The sequence below is a fragment of the Callospermophilus lateralis genome, chromosome 5, assembly GCF_048772815.1.
Source record: "Callospermophilus lateralis isolate mCalLat2 chromosome 5, mCalLat2.hap1, whole genome shotgun sequence".
Lineage (NCBI taxonomy): Eukaryota > Metazoa > Chordata > Mammalia > Rodentia > Sciuridae > Callospermophilus > Callospermophilus lateralis.
Genome location: NC_135309.1, coordinates 53,659,976 through 53,686,639, shown reverse-complemented (window position 1 = coordinate 53,686,639; position 26,664 = coordinate 53,659,976). Strand labels below are relative to the sequence as shown.

At 32.3% G+C, this 26,664-nt stretch overlaps 1 pseudogene; it reads right to left on the bottom strand.

Moving 5' to 3' along the window:
* Positions 1-297: 297 nt before the first annotated feature.
* LOC143400381 (SAP domain-containing ribonucleoprotein pseudogene) lies at positions 298-3,477 on the bottom strand (annotated as a pseudogene).
* Positions 3,478-26,664: the final 23,187 nt, after the last annotated feature.

Here is a 26,664-nt window from a genome sequence, read left to right as displayed (position 1 = left end):
TCACTAGGTGGTTGGGAATGGGGAGGTGGTGTTCAATGGCTACAGAATTCCAATTTTTAAAAATATTTTCTGTTTTTTTTTTAACCAGAAAACTTATTAAAAACAAAAACACAACAACCTGAGAGTTGGAAGAACAGTATGACAAATTGCTGCTGAAGTTCACAGTTGTACCTATGGGTACCTGCTCCTTTATTGCAAGGCAGAACACAGAGATATGACTGTGCATTTAAGTATATATGTGACCAAGAAAAATCAGAGAACAGGGGACTACTGGAGAACAGAAAGCCTCAAGAACTTTTAATCACCCCGTCCTAAAACACTATACTCTTTTCTTCTTCTTTGCCTTGTATCCTCTGAACTTGTGAGAAGTACCACTTACTCCTTCCTCTATTTCAGCTTCTCCTCATCTTTAGACTTTCCAGAGATTGGAGAGACATTTAAACCAAGTTTTTGTGCTATTTGCTTTAGCTTATCAGATGACAGATTTGTGATGGAACTGAAGAAATTCTGATCAGCTCTCCCACTCTCCAATCTCACAAGTACGTTGAATCCTTCAGCCCTCTTCTGCATTCTCTGTCTATGGTATTTCAGATGTAATTTTTAGCATCTTCTTCTCTTCTACCACATCAATAAATTTTTTAGGGAGTCCTTCCTCTTTGCCAACAGCTCTATGGTATTTGGTTCTTCTTCCTCTCTTTGATCTTCCAGTGAATCTTCTTCTTTCACCTCCTCTTGGGCATGATCTTTACCATATGTCTGGAGCCTGTTGATATGATTGTTTTATTTTCTTGGTCCCAAACCAGGAGCAAGACATTCTTGCTTTAGTTCAGCAAGCTTCAGCTTATGGAGCTCCACCAATTCTGTTGCCAGCTTGTTATCCTTCCAGTTTGCCAGTTAAAGTTACAGTTTTATAAGGTAAAACATTTTAGAAATTGGTTGCAAAATTGAAATTTGGAAGAAAAATGTAGCAAAATTTCATCCATTTCCCAAAAATGGAAACATTGCTTTTAATTTAAAAAGTCTGACAATGTATTGATGATTTATGCAAATGTGTAATATTAAAACTAGTAAAACATCTCTGTAACATCATTTTAAATCTGGGAAGTGAATAGCTCATATTAATAATAGCATAGCAGACCCAAATACAAATGAAAGAACTATAATTCCTCTATCAAACATATACTAAGTGCTTTAATATACCCCTATTTCTTTTGAAAAATAAAGTATACATTTGGAAAAACAATTTTAAAAGCAGCTCTTTCTTTAAATGCCAGGTGAGGGCAACCAATATTTGCTAGGTACTGGAGCATGAATTTTCAAGTGAGTAAAATCCAAGATTTATAACAATATTACTATTGTTCATGTTTAACAATAGCTGCTGCAAAATAAAAACAACAAAAAAGAAAACTCTCATTAATTTCCAGACATGTTTACAATTATTGGGCTCAAGTGCTTTCTGAACTTGCGAAAAGAACAGAATATAAAAGTGGAAAACACTAACAAAGGTGAACATGTACACATAGATAAAAATATAGGAGTGGAAAAAATAAGTGATGGCCTCATCTCCTTCTCTCTTCCCTTTCCTGATTCTTTCCATCCTATAACTGCTTGCTTTAAGCAACCTTCACTGGGAGAGCCAAGACGGCCACAAGTGCTGGGCTATATCCCAGATAGGCCAGTCCTGGATATGAGTGCTCCCCTGTCTACGAGTGAGCAGGCATGTGTGAGAGGGCATGTGCAGGGAGGTGCAGGGTTTCTGTCCCCTACATAGGACCACTACTTTTATTTGGAGACTATACTCATTGACACATTAACAAAATAAGACTAAAATTGTTTAGAATTGAATTGCCTTGACTTCCCTTTAATTCCTCACTTAAGAAAATACACATGATTTTGCATTATCATGAAGTGATTAGTTTTTATTTAGTGGTAACAATATAGGACAAACACATTTGAATAAACAATAGAAAAACCACTAAGCATGAGAAATGTACATAAGACTCTAGTTTTTCCCAACCCTTATCCCCATTAAGTAGAATTGTGGATAAACAGCTCATACTAGTTAAAAGTTACACCCCCTCTCTTTTAAAAATGTTGTAAGTTAACACTCACATTATTTGTCTTTTTAGTGAAGAGGGGATAAAAAAAAGAAGTGAAAATTGCTTGAATAAAAGATAAGACTGCCATGCCAAATTATAAATTTTCATTTAAATTGGTACTTAGCATTTCCACTGAATTGTGCTCATTATCGTTGTATCCAGAATACTATCACCACTAAATTATGCAATATTAGTTAGCAGTCTGATGAGTGGATTTCAATTTTTTTATATATTTACATCATAGTGTTGGCTCATAGAGTGTATCACTTCACAATTATTTCACTAATACCTACTTCAGTCCAAAGTGTGCTTGTAGAAGTCTCTAAATTAGATAAAGCAAGATTTATTACATTACCATCAGAAGAAATGTGTGACTTTTAGATAAGCATGTTTAAAGATTTTTGGATGATTTTTCTGAATATGGGTATGGTTTAGAGAAGTTTTGCTTTAACTATCTTGAAGCACAGAGAGGTAAAATTTTCATCTAGTAGTAAGAAAATGTGTCTGGGGATGTAACTCAGTATTAAGAGTGCTTACCTAGCACTATAAAATTATATAGTTTTTTTAAAAGAGTCTTTTTGAAGAAAAGTGTATATTTATTTTATGACTACACAGAACTATTAGGGTCACAAAAATCTCTAATTATGAAATGGTACTATCAAAATTAAATATATCAGGTGGATGGGATTAAAAGAGAAGAAAAATAGCTTTATTAATGAATTAATAGAATCTTTTCTATCTGTATATTTGTGATTATAAATAAGAGATAATATAAATTGAAATAAAAGAAATGTAGTTTTTAAGCATGTCTTCATATTTTTAAACTGTAATTATACACCATTTTTTTTGACAAAGAGCTCCACATTTTTCTTCAAAGCAAGGGACATATTAAAAACATTGTGAAAATAAAATGAAAGAAAGAAATCATTGAAAAATACTTCCTAAGGTGCCTTTTAACGAGCTCAGGAAAACTGTGGTAAGACTGGGTAAAATGTTAAATGTTAAATGGTTCTGTGGTAATTACATTTTGAAAGCTTTAGATGTTTCTCAGTTGCATAACAACAAAGTTGCTGAGGAGATAATTTGTAAAGGAGTAGGACATAGGTCTAATGTTCATGATTATAGACTTTCTTGAATGTTGTTATGAAAAATTTCAAGAAATTTTAGTAGTCCAGGTAGAAGTTTAGTAGAAGTTCTATAATGAAAAGAGTAGTGCAATCAAATTAGATTATGAACCTGTCAATGTTAATATGATGCAATATTTTAAATAGGTGGGCACTCAAGCAGAATTTGGTCTGATCTTCATGGCACAATGAGCTTTCATTTTTAGTCTTACCTTATTATGGAAATTAAGACTGTAAGCTGGCACGTGGTACATGCCTGTAATCCCAGTGGTTTGGGAGGCTGAGAAAGGAGGATCTTGAGTTCAAAGCCAGCCTCAGCAAAAGTGAGGTACTAAGCAAATCAGTGAGACCCTGTCTCTAATAAAATACAAAATAGGGCTGGGGTATGACTCAGTAGTTGAGTACCCCTGAGTTCATTTCCTGGTACCCTCTTCCACAAAAAATAATAATAAAAAAATTACACTCTGTACTATGCAATTTTCTTTCAACACACCAGACCAGAAAGAGTGCTACTAATGGAGTAGATAAGTGCCAACTGCATTTACCTGTCTCTTCTGCCTGTGATACAGCTCCAAAGGTGTCCTGAAAATTTTTGAACAACTTGTTTTCAAAGTTGGGGGAAATAGCTGTGATTTGTAATCTTGTCCAGATTTCAGGGCTGTAAATATTCCCACTAAGGTCAATTGCAAACTATCAACATGACATCACTGAATGTAGAGTTGACAGAGGGTGTACACAATTGGCTTATGAGAGTTGGTTCAAGTATATCAGTGTCACAAGAGCTAATCCCAGATTCCATTTTTAGCAGCCTTACTGAAGTATAATTGACATAATAAATGCACATATTTAATGTACAATCTGATAAACACTAGCATAATTACAGGACTACGAAGCCAGAACAATAATGAAGACAATGTACATATTTAGCACTTCAAAAAGTTGTGGGTATTTTTTCCTTTTTCCCAAAGTTTCAGCATAATTGAAATAATCCCCAAATGTGCAGGACTTCTTACACAATTAACAGTATTTTAAGAACATGAAAATTACTGATCCACCATTTTTTGTGTCTATATTCTAGAATTTATAACATATAGTCCACTATGGGCTTTCAAATGCATTTATCTACTACCCACATAGATGTGCATATTCTCAAGCGAAATATTCTATCAATTTTGTGCTCAGGAACTGGTGTTGAATTATAAAGCATATTTTTTTAATTCTACTTTCTTGCAATTGGTGTGGAAACTAACAGCAACATTTTAACATGTGGTTAAAGGGCACATATTTAGAGCTACATGGTTCCATATAATTTGTGCTTTAATCTTGCCCCTAAACGCTAATGGAAAATAAAAAGATTAACTCTAATCCTCATATGAATGGTTTTCAGTGTGACTAAACACATGCATAAGTAAGTTTGAAGAAAATATTAAAAAGCAAAGTATTCTCAGCTCAACATGATAAATCAAGCTAAAATAAGAATAGCACTAGGAAGTATTTACTAAATAATAATTTTGTTTTTCATATATATAAAATATCATTTTGACTACCTGATAAATCCAATATGTATTTCATGCTTTCATTCATCCCTTCTTAAAATCAACATATGCATAGCTTCCAAAATATACTGCGTATTTAAACTAGTTCTTCAATTTTTTCTATTTTCTTTGTATCGTATGTTCATTGTTTTCTTTACTTCCTCACTAAGGTCCTATGCTGGTCTTTGAAGAGCCCATCATTCTCAAAGATACACCTTTGGTCTATTGTTCTTCATGAAGCTTCACTAGTTAATTTTATCCACTTTTGTAGTCTGAAGGCACATAAATTTATGACTTCAGTGCAGAAATTTCCTCAAGTTTCAGGTTCATTTATCAAACTTTTAGTTAGATGAGCTACTGGATATTCAATATGCCTTTCTTGGTCACTTAAGAATTAAAATATTTGAGCATGTTATTCTAAGATTTATTTGTGCCTGTTGTATTTTCTTGCCTCAGTTGTATCATGGTTCGTTTTCCTATCTTATGAGCCTGAGAATTTATCCTGTAGAGATCTTCCAACATTATTTACTAAGTCTCCATACCATTCTTCTTCACTAAAATATAAAATACTCTAGTTGGCATTAAAATAGTATTTTTCTATGTATTAAGAATGGTAAAATAATTCCTAGAAATAAAACATTTAAAAATCCTTGGAAACATTACACAAAATACGTAAAAGGAATAGAACATTCTTCTGGTTGTTATTTCATATCGGCAGGTTAAATGTCTTTCCCTTCACTTCCTTGGCAGTTTTGAGATACTCTGAATAGCCTATTTAAATCTACTGAACAGAATTTGAAAGCCACTTGACTTCACATATGAAGTTCATTACTTGGCATGGAAAACCCGTCTTGACATCTCCTCTTCCCTCCCTCACCATTCACATCCCAGCAATATCAAACAGATGGCACTTTGCTCAGGTGCTATGCTGTTTGTCATTCCCTGTCTTTGATCATGCTCCTGCTCTGCGAAGAATACCTTCAGTCTCTCCACTACATATTACTTGACCATTTACAATCCAGCTTTAAGATTTATATCAGGTTACATTTCACTCATTACTTAAGTCAAATGTCCACGTGTGAACAAAATAAATATAACACTTGCCCTCATGGAGCTCATAAACTTGGGGTGGAATGGGGAGAAAATAATAAGGAAACAAATACACAAAACCCAGTAGAAGGAGAACTACTTGAACTACCTGTTACTAGTTCCATGTTGGCCATGTTACAGACACTCAAAAAACAAAACAAAACAAGAAGTGAGCACCTTTTATAATGCCATAAGCAATGCTAGGTGCTTTCATATATCTGCTCATTTTAATTTTCAAAATTATGTTAAGGAGCAAACATATTTCTTCATTTTTTGTAGATGAAAAGACACAGACTTAGAGAAAATGACAAATTTACTGATGCTCACAAAGGCAGAAAGGATCAGAATCTGTATGAAAACATAAAAAAAATATGTCTCATTTCAGAAGCTGTCCATGTTCATAATAGCATTGGCTTTCTGCAGTTATAAAAACAATATTAAATCCCTCCTTATCTCAAGTCAATTCACATGTTTAAAATTTTTATTCCAAGATTGTTTTACTAAATCCTAGCAAGCTTAGAGCAAGTTTTACAATGTAGTACTTTAGAATTCAAAGAATTTAATCATGAATGGTGAATCTGCAAAATATGGTTATCAGAGCCCCTCTGGTTTCAGCAATGGGAAGGAACAGCTTCCTGCAGCATCTGTTAGAATGAAATGGCTTAGGGAAGGTAGGGGGAATACTTAAATAGTGTGCCAAACACCTGATATTCAAAGAATTCATTGCTCTATAAGCTCCAAATGAAAGTGTCAGTTATTCACTTTGAAAATGCTTATAGCTCTGGAATAAGATTCTCAAATAATTAATGTGAGTTTCAAACATAATCACTACCATATGTTTAGTAGAAATATGTGACTGCTACAAGAACCTTTTTTGAAACAAATAGAGTAAACAATGTCAAAACTTAGGCACTTGAGTGTCTGAACTGTAGGTTACTGCTGTCCAGATTCTGAAAAACCTTCCATCTAGCTGCACAGACAGATAGAGCCTTTCCCTGTAAGTCTGACTAAATGTTCCTCTTGAACCTGCCAACATAAATTCCCAAGAGAAAACATAACCGGAACAATTAAATTGATATTTGATTCCAAATCATCTCTTTTAATATGTTGCTAAAATAGTCAAATCATATGGGAATTTAGTATGATTTGGATAGATCTGATTTTTTATCAACAGATTTAATATCTCCTTAGTATAATTTATTTCATTAAAACTTAATAACTTAAGAAAGAAAACTTTCTTCTATCTGGAAAACAGAGGAAAATCATTTTATGTCCCATGTTTCATGTTTTATTTCTATTTGTGTCTCATTTTTTAAAATACAAAATGCTTTCAAGATCCCACCCAAAAAATAGTTTGAAAATAAAATTCTTATGGTTAATATCTCAAACTATGGTAGCATGTTTACTTATAATGCTTTATATAAGAACAGCAAATATTGTTTTACCTGCTCAATATGATTTCTAACTTATAATTAACTCATGATTTCAAATTATGATAAATAATATTTGAAAAAGTTATCAGCTTCTATACATCGTGATGTTATGCATTTTGAAATTTTATTGATGTGCATAATGTAACCAAACAATACAGGCAATTCTGTATCATTATTTTGTCATTTTATTATTGTTCACACTGCTAATGTTCTTTTGAATAGATATTCTATAGTTTACTTAATTTTGCTTTTAGATCTTTAGATTATCTTTGTGTTTTTTTCTGTACCAATAACATTCATTTGCCAAATTATGAAGAAACTTCAGGAATAATATGTATTTAAAAGTTTCCTTTATGACTATAAAAACAAATTTATGCATAAGTACATTAGTGAACTTTACCTTTATATCCACCTTTTAGCATAAATAAAAGTCTGAAGTTTTAATTTTATATGGATACATGAATCAGGTAGCAATAATGACTTTTAAAACAACAGTGTTTCTTAAATCTATTACATATCTTCATTCAATTCTACAAGATAAATGTTATTGTCATTTATAGATAAATAGATTATTGAAATTGTGTAAGTAATATTATCCTGAATTTTAAAAATGGGTGTCTATGGAGTGGTATGAATGGGAGGTTTAAATAAAAAGTACAGTACAGATTTGTCTTGGCCACATTGAGTTTATTTTGTCTGATGTATCACAAATGCAATTACATAATATAGATGAACAGGCAGATTTGGAACTTGGAAAAGAATATTCTTCTGAGGATATCACTTTTGGAGTCCTAGGGTTAAATGCACTTGAAGTCAGTCATGGAACTTAAAGAGATTATCCTGGTAAAATATACAACATGTGAAGTGAGTGAGGCAAGTATAGAATTTTGGAGGAACAGATACACCTGGCAAAGGGTCTCAGGGAAAACTTGGGAAAGAAAGAAGATTGAAAATGATAGAGGAAATACTAGAGGTGGAAGTCTTAGAAATGAAGAAAAGAGACAATTTGAAGGGCCGGGCATTGATCATTCAGCATATGGTTGCCATTGACAATTTTGGGTATGAGGTCTCAGTGATGTTCTGAGGCAAAGGGGAACTATAATGGGTTGAGCAGCTGCTTGACTTAATGGGCAAAACTGTTTAGAGTACAAAATGAAATATGAAAAACACATTTCATTGCTCTCTTATAGACTAAAGCAACAAAATTTTTACCTGTGTGGATAAAAGGACCAGGTAATTTGCCACAGAGATTTTCAAAGAACCTCCTCAATATGCACAGCCCAGGACTGAGGTCATTTATATGAGAACTTGACAAAGAATGTTTCCTCCCATCCAAAGTGAACTCATCTGTCAGAATGGTCAATAGATATGACCTGCTATATTATCCTATATCCGAAATGAATAAAATCCACAGGAAGTGTCTTTTGTTTTATATCCTATCTATACTATTAAAAATCAAAATATATTAAATGATGAGCATTAAATGAATTAAACTAAGAAATACCAGAATATATGTCTCAAAATGTTAAGTGAAGATGATAGCAGCTGTCTTTTCCTATTGGCATGCCATTTCTGTTTGCCAATAGCCAGGAGACAAAAAGCAGGATTTGGATTTTAAACAACTTACAATTATTACCATTATTCTTAGATATCTATTTTAAAAATCAAAAACTGTAGGGCATTGAGAAAATTCTTTTAGACATTTACCAACTCCACACTTCCTCATCTGATGACCTTTAAGCAGATCAGCCCTAATATTCAACCCCAGCTGCACTGCCACAGAAAGCTCAGAAAGGAAAAGTACAATTGGGATTTCTTGACATCCACAGATAATTACTAGTCCTCTGAATCCGAAGGAGATAATTCTTTGTTCTGACTTTCTTTTGTTTAACAAAAAGGAACTATTTACATCTGAACTTTCTTTATGTTTTACAGTCAAAGCCTTATCAGAACTACCAAAATCACATGAAGCCTATGCATTCTCTCATTCATTACCCTCAATACTGAACTGTGTAAAAAATAACTTTAATTACATAAAACAAACAAATTTAGTGCCAAATACAAAGACATGTTTAGCATAGTAAACTCTTTTTCTCGAGACATTTCCAATATATTGGTATTGCTAGATCTCATCCACAACTGGAAACAAGAAAGATGTGCTAAGGATGTCCTGCAGACTGCTGATCCCCTCTCTTGGGTGATAGGGATTTCTCTGTTTTCTCAATGTTCTATTCATTCACTTATTTATTAATTCATCCAAGAAAAAAAAATCAGAAAAACCAATATTTCCCAATTGATTCTCAGAGACAAAAACCACTTTATTTTCAGAGACATTAAACATATAGAAATGTAAAAATAATTGCTGCACTGAAGTTTTTCACAGAAGGTAAGGAGAAGGTATGTAAACCACTGATACTCAGGCCTGAGATCCCACAGTATGGATAGAATGTGTGTGTGACCGAGACTGCTGGTGCAATGTGTGGAGGTATGTTGGAGTAGGCTCCCAGAAGTCCTGGCTTCAGGCACTGCAGCCCATTGGGTAGCAGCGCTGCCAAACTATTAGTGCACCTGGTACCAAGAATATTTTTGGTTGAACCATTTACCCTTCTGTGATGAAGACACAGTAAGGTCAACAGGGAAAGATTTAAAGAATGGACATGTCCACTCCTGTAATCCCAGTGACTCAGGAGGCTGAATGCAAGTTCAAGGTCAACCTGGGCCACTTAACAAGAGCCTGCCTCAAAGTAAAAAATCGAAAGGACTGGGATGTAGCTCAGTGGCAAAGTATGCCTGGGTTGAATGCCAAAAACAAAAGAAAAAAAAAAGACCATATATTTAGGTATAAGAGATGTTATGCCTCTTCATTGAGTATGTGATATATTTTACAAAGCATAATATTGGCTATTTTATGTCATGATGCCTTGTTTTCATTACAGAGTTGTATGAAATAGAACACAGTAACATTATAATTTTATAAAGATGACCTAGAAGTCAAGACAGATTTCCCAGAGCAAGACATTTGGCACAAGTAGAAGGGATTTATTCAACAGACCAGTGAGAATAATGGAAACAAAATGCTCATTATAGATATTAGACTAGCCTAGGGAATCAAGCAATGTTTTAATAAGAGGTGCTGATGAAAATCACCATCTTTAGCAAAATAAAATATATTTGATCCCTTTTACATACTTTAAAAAATTGATAACACTGCATGGAGGTTTTTATTTTTTATTATTAATGCAACATGACTTAATTCATTTATTTTTTTTGAAGATTTCCCAACTGTTGGTGCTATAAACCTTTGAGTGAACTTGGGGACTTTTGATGTTGCAGAAAATATGGCAAAAATAGCAATTAATTCCATTTATATTTCTGTGCAAAGACTTTTTACTGGAATCATCTGTTTACTCCTAGGGAAAATTGAGAGGAAATTTGATACCAGTTATGTCATATACTTTTTTTTCCTCTTCTTTCCTTAAGCTTACAATGTGCACCTAATAAAATGTGCTGATATTATAAAATCCTAATCAAATATTGAATGAAGAACTAAATGTTGAAGTCATCTTACAACAGGAAATGGGTGACAAAATAATAAGCAGTCTTTTTCCTAGGTGTTATTTTAACTCATTTAATCAGACATAGGAGAAATGATTCAAATAAATTCAAGTAAATGATATAATTCTTTACCCACAAAACCAGAACTCTCTGCTCTGATACCCATGCCAAAAAATCATCTCACCAGAGTCAAGTCCTTAGGCAGAAAACAGGATGTCATCAAGACTGCTGTTTCTCCTTAACTCTAACATACATTTTTGTAAAACATTCCATATGTTTAATTATTTTAATATACCTCTTATATCTGATCCCTCTTCCCACCTACATCCTTATTAATCTTTTGTGTTACCAGCAGACAGACACCACCCCCAAAATTAAAGCCTGACCCCATGAAAAAGCTGAATCTTGCCAATCATTGCACTTACCAAAAATATAAATTTCAGACTATATATATTAAAACCAAAAATTTTTTCTCTCTGGCACACATATTATCATTAATGACTTGTATTGATAAACACAGGAATTGGAAATTTTATTGAATATATTATATATATATATATATATATATATATATATATATATATATATATATATAAAATATTACTTGCAATCAGCATATAGTCCATATGCTAATTATTCTGTTAAGGGTACTCAACTGTTTCTTTTTGTAACTGTGCCCTTGAGACCTTGCTTAATTATTAAATTACATATAGAGAATACAAAGGTTTTCTCCACCTACTCTTTAGCAGAAGTAGTAATAAAAAACTGAGAGATTAACTTTATTCTATGTTTCATAAAACATTTCATTGATTTTAATAGTGCAAATCAAGATGCAATGAGGTTACTCAGAATAAACAAATTAAAACTAACTATCTACTGTATGCCCTGTACTGATATTAGTGCTAGGTACTATAAATCAATTTCTCTAAGTTAAATATATCATTTTATTAAAAATACAGATTTTTAGAACTTGTGTCCATAGATATGAATAGAATAGAATAGAATCTGTATCCTATGAAAACTTTTGGTAACCTACAGGGTTATCTACACACATGTGTATCACTAAGTATATATGTAGTTTTAGAATATACACAAAATATATACACATATCAGTAATATTATATGTGTATTCTAGGTATAAAAATAGAAAGTGTAATAGATGAGATATTCCTCTTATTATCTGTTATCTACCTATCCATTATGAAAAAAAAAATTCCCCAACAAATTTGCTGCTCTTACTCATATCTTAAGAATACAAAAGAGCTTAGAGGAACAGAGAAGGAATAACTCACTTAAGCTTTCATGGCAAGCAAGTGGTAAAATACAGTGATGTAATAAGTTTGGAAGTAGAGTTTGTGTTCCTGAGCATTTTGGAAAACTGCCACAGATTAGTAAAAAATTGAGTTGAGTACAGAACTGGACTTTCTTCAATTCATTTACCAGAATTTCAGTGATTTTGTGTTTTTCTGTTTTGGTTGTTTGCATTTGAAGTCACCATTTCTTGAGTTAGAAAAAAACCTAAAACCCTCAAATAGTTTAAGTGACTGAAAGATATAATGCATAAAATAACATTTTCTACAAAACCTGGACCTTAGTAAGCATTCAGTAAACACTAACCATTATTACTGTGACTGCAAACTTTACCTCTATAATTTATTGTATTAAAATCCCACATAAGCCTGGCACAGTGGCACATTCCTATAATCCCAGGGACTTGGGAGACTGAGGCATGAGGATAACAAGCCAGTCTTAGCAATTTAGCGAGGCCCTAATCAACTTAGTGAGAACTTGTCTCAGAATATAAAAAAGGACTGGGGATGTGGCTCAGTGGTTAAGTGCCCTTGAGTGTTCAATTTCTGGTGCAAAAAAAAACCAAAATGCAACATAATATATCTTGCTAGGCATTTACCCCATCTGAAATTCCCATCTTGTTCACAAAGAGAATGCTTAACCCTCAATTACATATAACAATAGCATTGCCTATCTTTTTCTTTCACAGCCTTGCAAGTCTTATTCTACAAGAATACTAATAATTTTTTTTTATCTCTTCCAGTGTTACCTACCACCTGATCTCAGCACTATTGTTTTTACATCTGAATTTCTGCAATAGCCATTTAACTGTATATCCATCTTGTACTTTTGGTCTCCTTAGTTCTTAATACAGTAACCAGAGAAATAACTAAAATGTAAGTTAGTTCATATTAGTCCTTTATTCAAACAATGTTTTAAAAAGTTCCCTATTATCTTGCTTTCTCTCATTATTTGGACCTCACTGAGCTCCTTCTTCCTTTAGCTTTCAGTGGTGCTTCCTCTTTAGGGAGACCACATATGCTTTGCTGTGACTCCAAAGCTCTCAAGGCACATGATTGCCTGGCTTAGATTTTCCACACTTTAGCTTGAATATATCAGTTTATTACTGAGGTTAAACAATACATCCCTATTCAAATCTGCAAGCTGTACTCCCCTTCTTCCTAACTTATCATTCTAGATTCTGCCTACTTTGTTCTATACATCTTTACACAAAGCATTTATTAACCTATAACATGCTATTGTAATGTAATTATGTAATATACTTATTGTATAATTATGTATGTTCACCAATCTGGGATATAAGTTTCATCAAGCCTAGAAATGTCTGTCTGTCTGTTCACTGATGTATTTTCTTTGTCTAGAAAAATGTGCATTTAAATAATAGTCACTCAATAAAGTCTCATTTAATAACTGGATTGATAAGTAAGGTCCACATATTTTTAGTCAAAAACTATTTACTAAGCACCTACTTACACACTAAATTCAAAAAGGATATGAAGATTTTGATGAAAAAAATCACAGATAAAAGGATTCCAGATAATGATGGTCACCAGCAAAATCTTTTTAAAATAGTGATGAAATAATGGAATGCTGTAATGCATCAATTTCAATTAAATATTATTGTGGTTCTCGAAGATATGGGACACCTCTTTTCCATACTTATCAGTATGGAAAAGACTTTATCAAGTCTAAAGAAAAGCACATTTAGATAGTCTCTTCCTCTATCTCTATTACTACAAAAAGTTTACCTGTAGTTCACTTAAGTAAAGAAATGATAGAGGAAAATCTTCAAACTCCACTACAAAATTTTCACATTATGCTTTAAAGAAACATAAGTATTTAATATAAAATAACAAACATAAAAGTTATAATAAAATTGAACAGAATCCATAAATTTCTGTCATTTGGAGCCAATTATTTGGAAACTTTTTTTTCCAAATTCCCATTGCTTGATCCTTCCCTGATCAACAAGTGAGAAAGAGAAATATTTCTACTCTACATTAATAGATCCAGAAAAAATTTGGTAGAGATTGGGACCAGTTATATGAATGTTGGAATCATTGCTAATGTGTCTATGTATGAGAGCTCTATTATCAATTTCTCACAAGTCAAGAATATGTCAGAGGCTTGGAGGACTTAATTTCTTATATGTGTAGAAACTTTAAGAGTTTTTATTTTAATTTGGAATAGATGAAGATGGTAATGGATCAAAAAGTAAATTAATAGATTACCATTTTTTTAGGAAAATAATGGAATAAAGATAAAGGAAAGAAAATAAGAATGATGAAAATTAAAAGGAGAGGGAGAAAATGTAAAACACTAAAGGAAATAAATGAAAGTAGAGAACATGCTGTATCCTGTAGGGACACATTCCAAGGCCTGCAGGCCCCATCTGGTGAACTGGGAGAGAGGAGGCAAGAGCATTATTCTCACAGGCTATTGAGAATTACTTATTGTGCCCCAATTATTCAAATGAAATACCAATAAAATAAAATGTAAGTACATTTTACTTTGGGGTTACATCCAATCAAGTAATCAATAAAAACTTCTACCACATATAGGGCTTTGTAGAAAGTTGTTTGTTGTTGTTGCTATTGTTCTTCATTACATTTTAGTCAATAAATTCCATGTGTTCTTCCAAAGAAAGACCAAAGTTGATAAATATTTTTTGCATGACTTTATACAATTTGCAGGAATTTAAAATCAATTCAAATTATGCATAGAATTCTTACAGACCATAGGTTCACATGGGAGACTAATTTTTTTAAATTTAAAGTTCATTTTTTAAGTGAACTTGCCTAAATCTAAAATGTGCCCAAGTCAAAATATTTGTGTCCTTAATCTCTACTATTAGAACTTTTCCATAAAAAGAAAATTGAAACTATTAACATTTTTTCTCTTACAGTTCCTATGCTACTTGCCAGTCTCATCTAGAATTGGGAACGTGTATTTCATAAGACAATAATAAGTGACTGCTTTGGTTGTTATACAACATGTCTCAAATCATAGTACTTTTGATTTAATGCCCATATAAAATTAGTTAACGAGCATAAAAAAATGTTTCCATCAGGAAAAAATTCAAAATGTTATCCTATCTACTCTCTCTCTACTTTTATGATTATTAATGTAATAGAAAATATTGAAAAATCTGTGATATTGTGACATATAATTGAAAATTATCTTGATGAAGTTAATTTTTGTGCAATGTTTAATTATATTTAGCACATCAATGCAAATCTCAGAGTAAAATATTTCCTACAATCCATCTGACATCGCATATGGTCAAACCAACAATCCCATGTCATCTATCTGTAATAATGTGATCATCTGTCACCATTGTCACTATAACTCTGGTGTATGAAACTTACTAGGTCTTAAATAACAAAATATAAAACTATAATGAAGATAACAGATTTTTTTTAATCTTGCTTGTAACTGTATCTTACATCCCAAGATAGTTATTACATTTCATTTGAAAATTAAAAGCATAATTTGACTAAAACAGCAACAAAAATTTTTAAGCTACTTTACACAATTTTACCCAAACTTGCACTGAAAATTGCAAACCATGGCATATTCACTGCATTGAATCATCATCATATTGCAATAATATTTGTCCTCTCATCTCCTCAGCTGTGATATCTCTGATTGCTAACTTTAATCTAAAATTGTATGCTCCTTCTTTGTGCTTCTCTTCAGAATCCTAATAATATCTCAAACACACTTGTATTTGTGGCACAAACCATAGTCCTGTTTACAATTGTTTATTGTCTTATTAGTTTCCCACTCTACACTATAAAATCCTCTATGGCTGGGATACTTAGATTAATTTCTGAGGTACTATGTGTTGTCTATCAAAAGTTAAACCCCTACAGTTCCTTGATAGCTGAGACTGTAATCAGAGCAAGGTGACCTTGTTTTACCTCTTCCCAAGGTAAAACATGGACCATAGATGATAACTAAACATTGTAACTCCCTCTATTTCCAGTATTTCTACTGTCCTGTTTAGGGACAGTAGAAAAGTTCAGGGATAAGGGTTAGACACAATGCCAGCCAAACAGAAGTCAGAAGAAAAGTGTGGAAAAAGGTTCCTCAATAAAGAAAGTCTCAATGCTTAAAAAAATCATTATTATCCAAAGTACATATATGAAGACACGAATTGGTGTAAATATACTATGTATACAACCAGAGATATGAAAAATTGTGCTCTATATATGTAATAAGAATTGTAATGCATTCTGCTGTCATATATAAATTTAAAAATTATATTTAAAAAAAGACACTAGAAGGAAAGGACTTCTCTCTTCTTTTGAAGACTTTTGAATCTACCTGTGACATATCTATAACCCTGGAAATGAGGGAATTTGTCAAAGGCAAACATAATATATATTATATGTATTTTATGTAAATATATTATAAATTTATATATATATTTATATATCTATATTTTATATAAATGTATTGTGTATATTTTATCCTTAGTGAATTCATATACATGTATATGTATATATTTATCCATATTATTTATAATTCATTATGAATATATAGAATTCATTGGAGTTTTCTGATACTTGAAGTCAAAGGTGTCCTATATGAGGTTTCCTCAATGTATTAAGCAGCCCTCAAATATGTTAAATGAATGATAAACTTTAGGTTTTACTATAGAATACAAACACTATGCAGAAAAAACTAGCAAAAATATTATCTTATAAACCAGAGAGACACATTATTTGATTTCTGAGATTGCACCCACAATTTGAACTTCAAATAATTAAAGTTTGAACAAGCAAAGTATATTATGAAGATGAGAGGTTAAATCCACAAGACATTTATTGTCATATTAACAATGCATTTCTAGACTGACAAAGGAAAAAAACAAAGTATTTCATTGCTGTTACTCTAATTTTTTTCTTAGTTTTGAATGAAAGGCATAGTTCAATGTATAAAGCAAACCTCACATAATTATTTCTGTTTTGTTTAGGCTATTACAGGATAAATGTTCAAAAATTATTCATAAAGTTTTCTTCCTGACATTAAAATTTAATTAATACTCTATTCATTCTGATTAGTATGATTCATTTTCAAACCCTGGTTTAGAAAGAGCACAGTGTTATGGAGGGCACCAGATGGATATAACACCAAGTTCTTCAGAAAAAAAAAATATTGCATGATGTTCTTATTAGGACTCTCTCCTTTGAAGTCAAATGTCATCATCTCTCTAGATTATTACCAGGCAGGAAGAAAGATCCTGCATATATGACAGACAGCCTTTTAATTTTGTTTGTAGCCAACAGCTAAGTACAAAATTGAAAATACACAGGTGTAGGAAACAGCTTTGTGATTTCTATGCAAATTTCTCCTGCATGAGTTTATTACTCAAATCATTATTTTTATCAGCTTATTCATGAATTTCCTCAGAGGTTTTCAAAGCAAATGATGGAGGAAAAGTAGAAAAAAAAATAAGAAATAACGACTTCACCTGAAATAAGATATATACAAATATAATCTTTCATTTTAGAAACATTTTTCTTCTATCCAAAAATATATATAAGAAACTGTCACTAGTTATAGCTCCTGATTTTACATGAAAAGTGAAAAAATGAATAAGTAATTAAATCCAAAGTGTTCAACACATATTCTAAATTCTCAGTAAACTACTTTGTAATATATTCGTCAAAACATTACAATAATAAAACATTGCAACATTTAAAAAATTCAAATTCTGGGTTAAATGTTTACAACAATTACAGCTAATCACTGAAAATTCACTGAGTAAATTATCCATTTCCATCTCCTTTACCTTCAGTTCTCAGCCCATTGCTTTTTACAGAGTAAATGCTCAGAAATTATGATTCATCCACTCATATGTACTTTCTACATACTCATTAAAACACTATTAATTTTTACATGCATTCTGGGAATAATGCTAGCCTCTGATTATACAGGAAGAATATGATGCACTCTTTTTCAAAGAGTTATATAAAGCTGGTGATACAATGTGTGATACAGTTGGGATATGAAGGAAGAAAATCAAGTACATGGGATGAGGAAGTTCTAATGCTCTACAGGGTCTAACAGTAGCTTACTTAGTAAATAAAGAACGTGGTATTTTGCCAAGGGAAATATATAGAAAGGTAGGTAGGAATAAATAAAGGAAAGGTGAAATTCATTCAATTGGAGGAACAAGAGGAAGTCACTGATGCTATCTAGGTGGGAAGAGATATCTCTACAAGCCACAAAGTAGGGCAAGGTGAGGGGATTAGAAAGGGGCTGGATAAAGAATCCCAGCAAATATTTGTTAAATGCATGTATCAAGGACTTGGGAGAATATTATTGGGGAAATATTTCTAGACTTTTCCATTTGTCATCTACTATGTTTTCATGTTGGAAAATTTCTGGAAATCCTTTTAACTAAGCTGTCCTAATTTTTTTTTCTTTTAATTTGTGATGCAGAGGCAGGTGGGTCATTTTGGAGGCTGAATTTCTTGTTGCTTCTAAGGCTTAAAAGCCAATCTGATATTCAAAATTTCATGCAGGAAAGTGATCCTCATGGTGGATGGCCAGTGTTGGGGGACACATAAGATTGTTTCAGTGTCTACTCTCTAGAGAAAAGAGCTTCATGGACACACTGTGACCCCTTTAAGTGTTTCTGTAGTCTTCCTATTTACTCTTAGCCCAAAAAGAGATTAGAGGGAGGAACAGGAACAAACTTGAAATAGGAGTGTGACTTAGAATTTTCTCAAACATAAATACCAAAACAAAACCTATCAGGCAGTTAATTTATTTTTCTTTGCATGCACACCACAACTGTATTCATCTGTTTTTGCTCTGATTAGTTTTTAATATTATAATAAGAATATTATAGAGCAAAATCATGTGGTATTAGATTAGATTAGCAGATATTATTGATAAGAGTTTTGTTTACATGCAATATTCTTAAATCGAGATCATACTAACACGTTAAATTAAGAATCACAATAAATAAAAATATTTTCTTTTAATTTCAGTATCTGAATTCATATTGGAAACATGTATTTGTAGCTAATGTAGAGCCCAATTATGTCCTAAAAATACATGTGCAAGTATCTACATAGTTTTAATTGTGTAGTAACAGATATAAATGTGAAACATTAACATCAAAACAGCGTCCATGGGCTCTTCTGAAGTGCCTTGTGCCACTGATAATAAAGATCTATAATTATCATAAATCATGAAATTCATCAAAATTATAAATATCTTACTGAATATAGATCAGAGCCAGGCAACAAATACAATTCCTGTATCCTCCTTACATAAGTGAACCGTGGAAAAAAAAAATTTTTTGATCATAACACTTTTTTTCCAGAATATTTAATTAGTTCTAATTATATTTTACATTATGTACCTCTATGATTGATTTTAGTAGAAATTTTAAGATGTTCCTTATAATTTGCTATAATAATAACACATTAGCTTCTATTGTCATTTCTTTTAGGCTGTTTACTATTGTTATTTATAAACATATCTACCATAAAAAGACATTGTTTAACTATTAAAAAAAAAGGACAAGCCACAGGATTTTTCTTTATTATTATTTTCTAACTCCAAAATACTACTCATGTAAGGTAGTAGGAAGATTCATAGGTTTTAGAAATGTATGAAAACTTTGACCAGAGAGCAGTTTTCTCTTTTAAAACAAAACAAACAAATATAAAAAGAGCAATACATTGGCTTTATTTCTTATAAAGGCAATATAGTTTAATCTTTATTACTTGGGATTTGATATAGAGGAAATGTTTGGAAAAGAGTAGATTCCTAATCAAGGTACATTCAAAATGCTCTTATAGCACTTTAAGAACATTTATATTTACCAATCATAATATTATATATTAAATTCTATACTTTTTGAAGTACCCACACTGTATGAATCCAAACAATGATTAATTTCAAAATAATGTCACATAGAAAAAAAATCAGATGTACAAAAACAATAACAACAACAATTGGTAAGAAGATTAAACTACTGAGAAGAAATGTCAGGTTCTGGCTCTGACCCGCTAGGAGCTTTGGGCAACCTACTTGTCGCCTTTTAGCTTAAGGTTCCTCATCTATGACATTAATAGTTTAATTCTATGAGTTTTAAGATCAAGTCTTCAAATTTTTTCAAATATTTTCAATTTCTACTTTGTGCATACAGCATTATTTTTTGCATATAGTATTAATTTTATCTTTTTATCAAAGAGCTACCAAGATAATGAAAAATAATATTGGCATTTTATATTTAATATTTCTTGTTCATTTTAGAAAAACATCCCCATGTGTACCTGAAAACCTTCCTAAACTGGTCAGAACATTTCTCCTCCAGTCCATGAAAGGAAAGTTTAAAGTCTTGATTATAGATATAGTATTCTACACTAGGTTACAAGAATATATTTTCACAAATTGAAGCCTTAAATTCTTAAGGCTTAATAATATCCTGGTGTGTGTGTGTGTGTGTGTGTGTGTGTGTGTGTGTGTGTGTTCCATAGTGTTTCCATATATTGGCTATTTTAAATAATAGTACAATGAAGGTGGGAATGCAGGTTTCATTTCAAAGTATTGATTTAATTCTCTTTGAGTATCTGCCAATAAAAAGGAGTTCTAGATCATATTGTAGTCCTATTTTTAATTTTAACCTCTATGATGCTTCCCATAATCCCCATAACAGTCTTTATTCCCACCAAGAGTATACAAGCGCTTTTCCTTCTCTATACCCTCGTCAAGTATTATTGGTGACCTTTCTGACAATAGCATCCTAATAGATGTGAAATGATATCTCATTGTGATTTTGATCTCATTTCTCTGATAGTTTGTTTAGCGATAATTAGTGATGTTTAGCTTCTTTTCATCTGTTTGTTGGTCATTTATACGTTTTTGGGGGGAGGAAATGTCCACTCAGATTTTTTTCTCCTTTTAAAATTGGGTCACTTACGGGTTTTTGCTATTGAGATGTATGAATCTCTGATGTATTTTGGATATTAACCCATTGTCAAATACATGGTTCAAAAATATTGTCTTCCAATCCCTAGGCTAGCATCAGACAGTTTTTAAGCCTGATGTATCTTCAATTCAAGAGAAGTATTATCTCCAGAACTACACAACCCAATCTCCAGCCCTACACAGCAAAAGTTCTCATTAGTAATAAATATCCTTCTGCTGGACCTTTGTATAAATCTCAAATTCTTCTAAGACTAATAAAAATAGAAAAGTAGTATTAATCAGGCACCCTAAAACTACAACAAATAATTAAGTTAGATACTCCATATTTTTTACTTATTTATTCAATTTTTATTCTACCAATATTTGGTCACTAAAAAATTTTTAAAAAGACATGATTACTATTCTCCATTTGTCTGTTGACTGAAGTCACACAAAAACAAGTAGAGGAATAAATAACATAATTATAGTTGTGGTAGGCAGAATAATGGCTTCCAAAGGTGTCTACAGAGCAACCTCAAGAAACTGTGAATATGTTTTTAAATGGAAAAGGTGAATTAAGACAACAGGTAAAATAAAAGTTGCTAATCTACTGACATTGAGTTGAGGAAATTAGTCTGGAGTATCCACATGGGTCCAATACAATCACAAGAGTCCTTAAATATTGAAGAGGGAGACAGAAAAGTCAGAGTTAGATGCAAAGTGAGAAAGACTCAAATGGCCATTGCTGGCTTTGAAGATGGTGAAGAGGGAAGCCAAGAGCCAAGGAAAAGGAATACTGCCTGGAGAAGCAGGAAAAAGAAGGGAAATAGGTTATTTTCTAGAGCCTCCGGAAGAGAATATAGCCAGGCTGTCTCCTTGATTTTAGTACACTAAACATTTCAGACACGGTGTAAAAGAACTATAACATAATACACATTCATGTTGCTTTATGCAACTAATTTTGGAATAATTTGCTACAGGAGTGATAGATAATCACAGTAGTAATGAGCATTGAAGACATTTTTCCTCATAATGAGATAGAATGTGCTGGGAGTAAGGTGGTGAACTACTGTTCACATCATGGTTCGGGCAGGACGGCTAGCTAGGTAATGCAGCATATTTTCAGTTTTAATGATTTCAGGAAGCTGGTATACATTCCTGCAGTTCACATACCCCCATAGTGGGTTCTTTTTACACTGTATATTAAAGCCTATCAGATTTTTCGGTAAACAACAACTATGATTTCCTCTTTCTTCCCCCAAATAATAAACTTTCTAAAAAACTTTGAAAATAAAGTTAATAAACTTAAGGACATGCTTACAAAAGGTGGCATTATTCTCACTTCATTAAGTATCCATTTTATTTATAAGATGCATTATGTTTTTAAAAATCTGCACTTAGAAAATATTTCAGTATGTTTTGAGTATGAAATGTACATAATCATGAAGACATTATAGATAATTGTCAATCAAACCAGTCAATTTTAGGCAGGTAAACAAAAATGCTAGTATCTTATCTAAAGTCTTAACAACAAACACATTCTATTTAAAATAGGACATGATAGTATTTTAACAATGTATGAAGTTGTATGGGAAGGGTCTTTGAAAGAAAGGGTATAGTTCAGGAGACTCTTCATCCCTCTCTGTTGCTTTCCTCTTACACAAAGATCTAATTTCTTTTTCTTTTTTTTAATATTTTTTTAGTTGTCCATGAACCTTTATTTTAATTATTTATATGTGGTGCTGAGAATCTAACCCAGTGCCTCACATATGCCAGGCAAGTGCGTTACCGCTGAGCCCCAGCCCCAGTCCCAGCCCCTAATTTCTTTTTCAATATCAGCCTGTTTCTCAATTGCAACTCAATTTTTGAATCTTATTCTAATGATCTATTGGCATGCTGGGGAACGAGAAAAAGGAATGCAAGTTGAATTTTCTTTGCTTTGAGTCAGTGGTGAGTACACCCAAAGCACATTTCACACCAAATTGCATCAGTTGTTTTCTACCTTTGTAATATGGTAAAAGATACTATAATGGCAACAGAATACCAGACTACAGTTAAGCATCATGAGTTTCTGTAGTCATAAGACTTCTGAAGACCTTAGGGAAATTTTTCTATATTTCTTGGAGTCTAAGTTCTTTATATTTAATGGAAAATTTAGTCCAAATAATTTCTAAACTCTAAAACACCTATTTCTATGCCATTTAAAGGCCACAATAATACTGGGTCTTGCTTAAAAAGTTGAACCTAACAGAAATACTCACCTTTGAGACTTACTATACCACCAACTTTGTCAGAAGAGATCAAAACTACCTGGAATTTGGAGGAGGAATGGGCCACAGAGGCATACACTGAGCTGGGTATAGTAGTAAATGATATTCCAGAGTCATATCTCCTCAATATTTCACCAAGTTTTACTCATTTTATTTAGTTTTACACTGTTCTTACATTTAAAAAATTTAAAAGTGCTACAGTCCATTTGAAAGAATCACCGGAGAGTATAATGGTATAGGGAAATGTAAATCTTAAGACTTCCTTCCAAAACACAGATTATAAGAACCTTATTGGTGAGACAGCATTATTTGTAGGACACTGTCTGGAGGGACATTTTCTTCAGGCTCAGTGACCCCAGGAGAACACTACACTTATTCAGAGATAGCTATGATATTTCTAAATTGGTTTTGTTTCAAGAAATAAAAATATTTTACCCCTGGTACTGGGGATTGAACCCAGGGAGTTTTACCACTGAGCTACACCCCTAGCTATTTTATTCTTTAATTTTGGGACAGGGTCTCACTAAAATCTGAGGCTGTCCTTGAATTTGTGCTCTTCCTGCCTCAATCTCCTGAATTGTTAAGATTAAAGGGGTGCTCCACAGTGCCCAGTGAGAAGAATAAACATTTTTACAAGTGAAAACCTTTATATATATCAACTTGTAACAGGCCACTGTGAATTTAAAAACAAGCCGTCACCACAATGAAGTCAGTCCATTGTCTGGTTTTAAAATACCATTCTAAGATCAAAGGATTTTATTTGGGGTTTTCATGTTGATAAAATGGTTTCTTTCCCATATATTTTTTTTTCCCAGAAGAGACCACCATAGATGGGTCTGAATATAAGTATGAGCATTTTTAAAAAAGAATAGATCAAAAAGTAGAAATAAATCCAGGAGCTATTTTGAACAGATAAAGGTACACTTCCCATTGCAAGTATTGGCATCATTTGCAGCTGATCAGTTAACAATAGCTGGAGGATATACCATTATAACCAAATGCCAATTTAAACTAATTTTGTTTGATATCGCTCAGCTACCTTCTTTAATTACATTTACCAAAATTCTTAAAAAATTGAAACTGTGCATCTACATAAAGTTTAATTCTGTTGTCTTTTTATCTCTAGGTTTGGGTTCTGAGAAAAACAAACTTAATACAAACCACAATAATCTTTCTCCTAATGCTTATAATACTGGAAAATTGGTCCTTGTATTACTTAAAATTGCAAGTATCTCCTTAAACTTTCCCTTTTATTTTCTTAGTAATAATAACATTGCTGGCTTTTCCTGACTGAAGTTTAACAGAACATTGACATATCCAAGCAAAGATGCCTTGAGATAATTTCCTGTAAGGTATCCTAGGGACATCATTTCTTAACAATTAAGATCCAACCAGGAGCTCATTAAGGCCATCATAAAAGAGAATAATTCTTTCAGTGGAAGAAAAAACAGGTAATCACTCTTCTATTGAAAACTTGAGATAAATAATTGATATCTATGTTTAGATATCAATTATTTATCTCAAGTTTTCAATAGAAGAATTCCAATCTCAAGATTGGAATTTTCCAATCTTTTGATAAATTAATTATCAAACAATAGGAGCTTTCCCACGTTATAAGACTAAAAGCAAGGAATAATGAACAACACTGATTACATCATCATTGTTGTTGTCATCTTCTTCTTCTTCTTCTTCTTCTTCTTATTATTATTATTATTATTGGAAAGGCATGACTTGGAAAACTGAAGCTATAATCCTGGCAGTTACTAAATTCAAGAGTTTATTGTGTGTGTGTGAGGGGTGAAAGTTGCATTTACTGTGATCAGAAACACTGACAAATTGATTATTATCATTTGATGCATTAAAAATTAAGGCACTTCTTATTGTTAAGGCATATTTTTTAAATAAAAATATAAAATGTTTTCATGAACACAAAAACTTGTACTTGGGCTGGGGTTTCAGTTCAGTGGTAGACTGCTTTTCGCAAGCGTGAGGCCCTGGTTTCTATCATAAGCACCGCATAAATAAATAAATAAAAATAAAGATACTGTGTCCATCTACAACTAAAAAATATTTTTAAAAAAACTTGTACTTTTTTTTTTTCTTAGAAGTTAAAAACTGAACAGCAACCCATTGGGAAAAAGACTCTAGTTTCACTGTACCTTTGATCTAAAGCCTACCACGGGAATATGAGCCTAGAACATTTTCCTAGCAGCCAAGCCAAATTCATATAATAGAGCAGCCTGTTTTCCTTCAGAATCCCTGACAATTTTATACTTTGTTTCTCTTTAGGTTTGAACTAAAGGGAGTGCTTTTTTTCTGATGAAGTTATTTTCTTTAATTTTTCTTCATTTTGTTTTCTCCCTATCAAAGGCTCACGCATGAGTCTTATAGATGAAATTCTTATTTGTGAGGATAAATGGAAGTTTTTCTAGAGCTATTCCATAAATATCTTAAGAAAATCGCTAGTGGTCCTTAAGAAACATTTATTAAAAATAAAGAACAAAATAGGGAGATTAGATGGTGCTTTCTGCTGTAAAGTTGTTATCTATTTTTAAGTCAATGAAATATTCAGATTGCTGAAAACTATGGAGCGTGTACCATATGATAGTTTCAATTGAACAGATATTCTGGAGAGAAAAGTTTACTTTTCTTAAAAGGGTTGAAAGGGCTTTGGGAAAATAGATAAGAAGCCACTCTTTGACAATCCCTCCTGTATGGGCCAGTATTCTTCTCTAACCTGGGATTTTTACATGACAGAAGTATAATGGGAAGATAGGGACAGTTCAGAATATAATCATGTTCAATTATATCACTTCATAACTGGGAGACAGGGCAAGAAAACTAAACCTCTGTAAACCTCTGTCAGTAAATAACAAGGGGAGTTACATCTACCTGGATGGTGAAAAACATGGCCTTAGCATTCCTTAAACTCCTATAAACATAATGGTTTTTTTCCCAATTGTTGGCCTCTGATCTCCCTTTTTTCCTGGAGCATTTGTTTTAGAAAATTTTCAATTGCAAATTTTCTCTGCTCCTCAAAATTTAATTTTCTTCTCAATTTAGGAGGCATCCTTTTGGTATAGTTCTCAAGAGAGTGTTGTGTGCATGTAACAACATTTCACAATGAAACCCACTATTATATATAACTGCCATGCACCAATAAAAACATTTTTTTTAAAGAGAGAGTGAGAGAATTTTAATATTTATTTTTTTTAGTTATCGGCGGACACAACATCTTTGTTTTGTATGTGGTGCTGAGGATCGAACCCGGGCCGCACGCATGCCAGGCGAGCGCGCTACCGCCTGAGCCA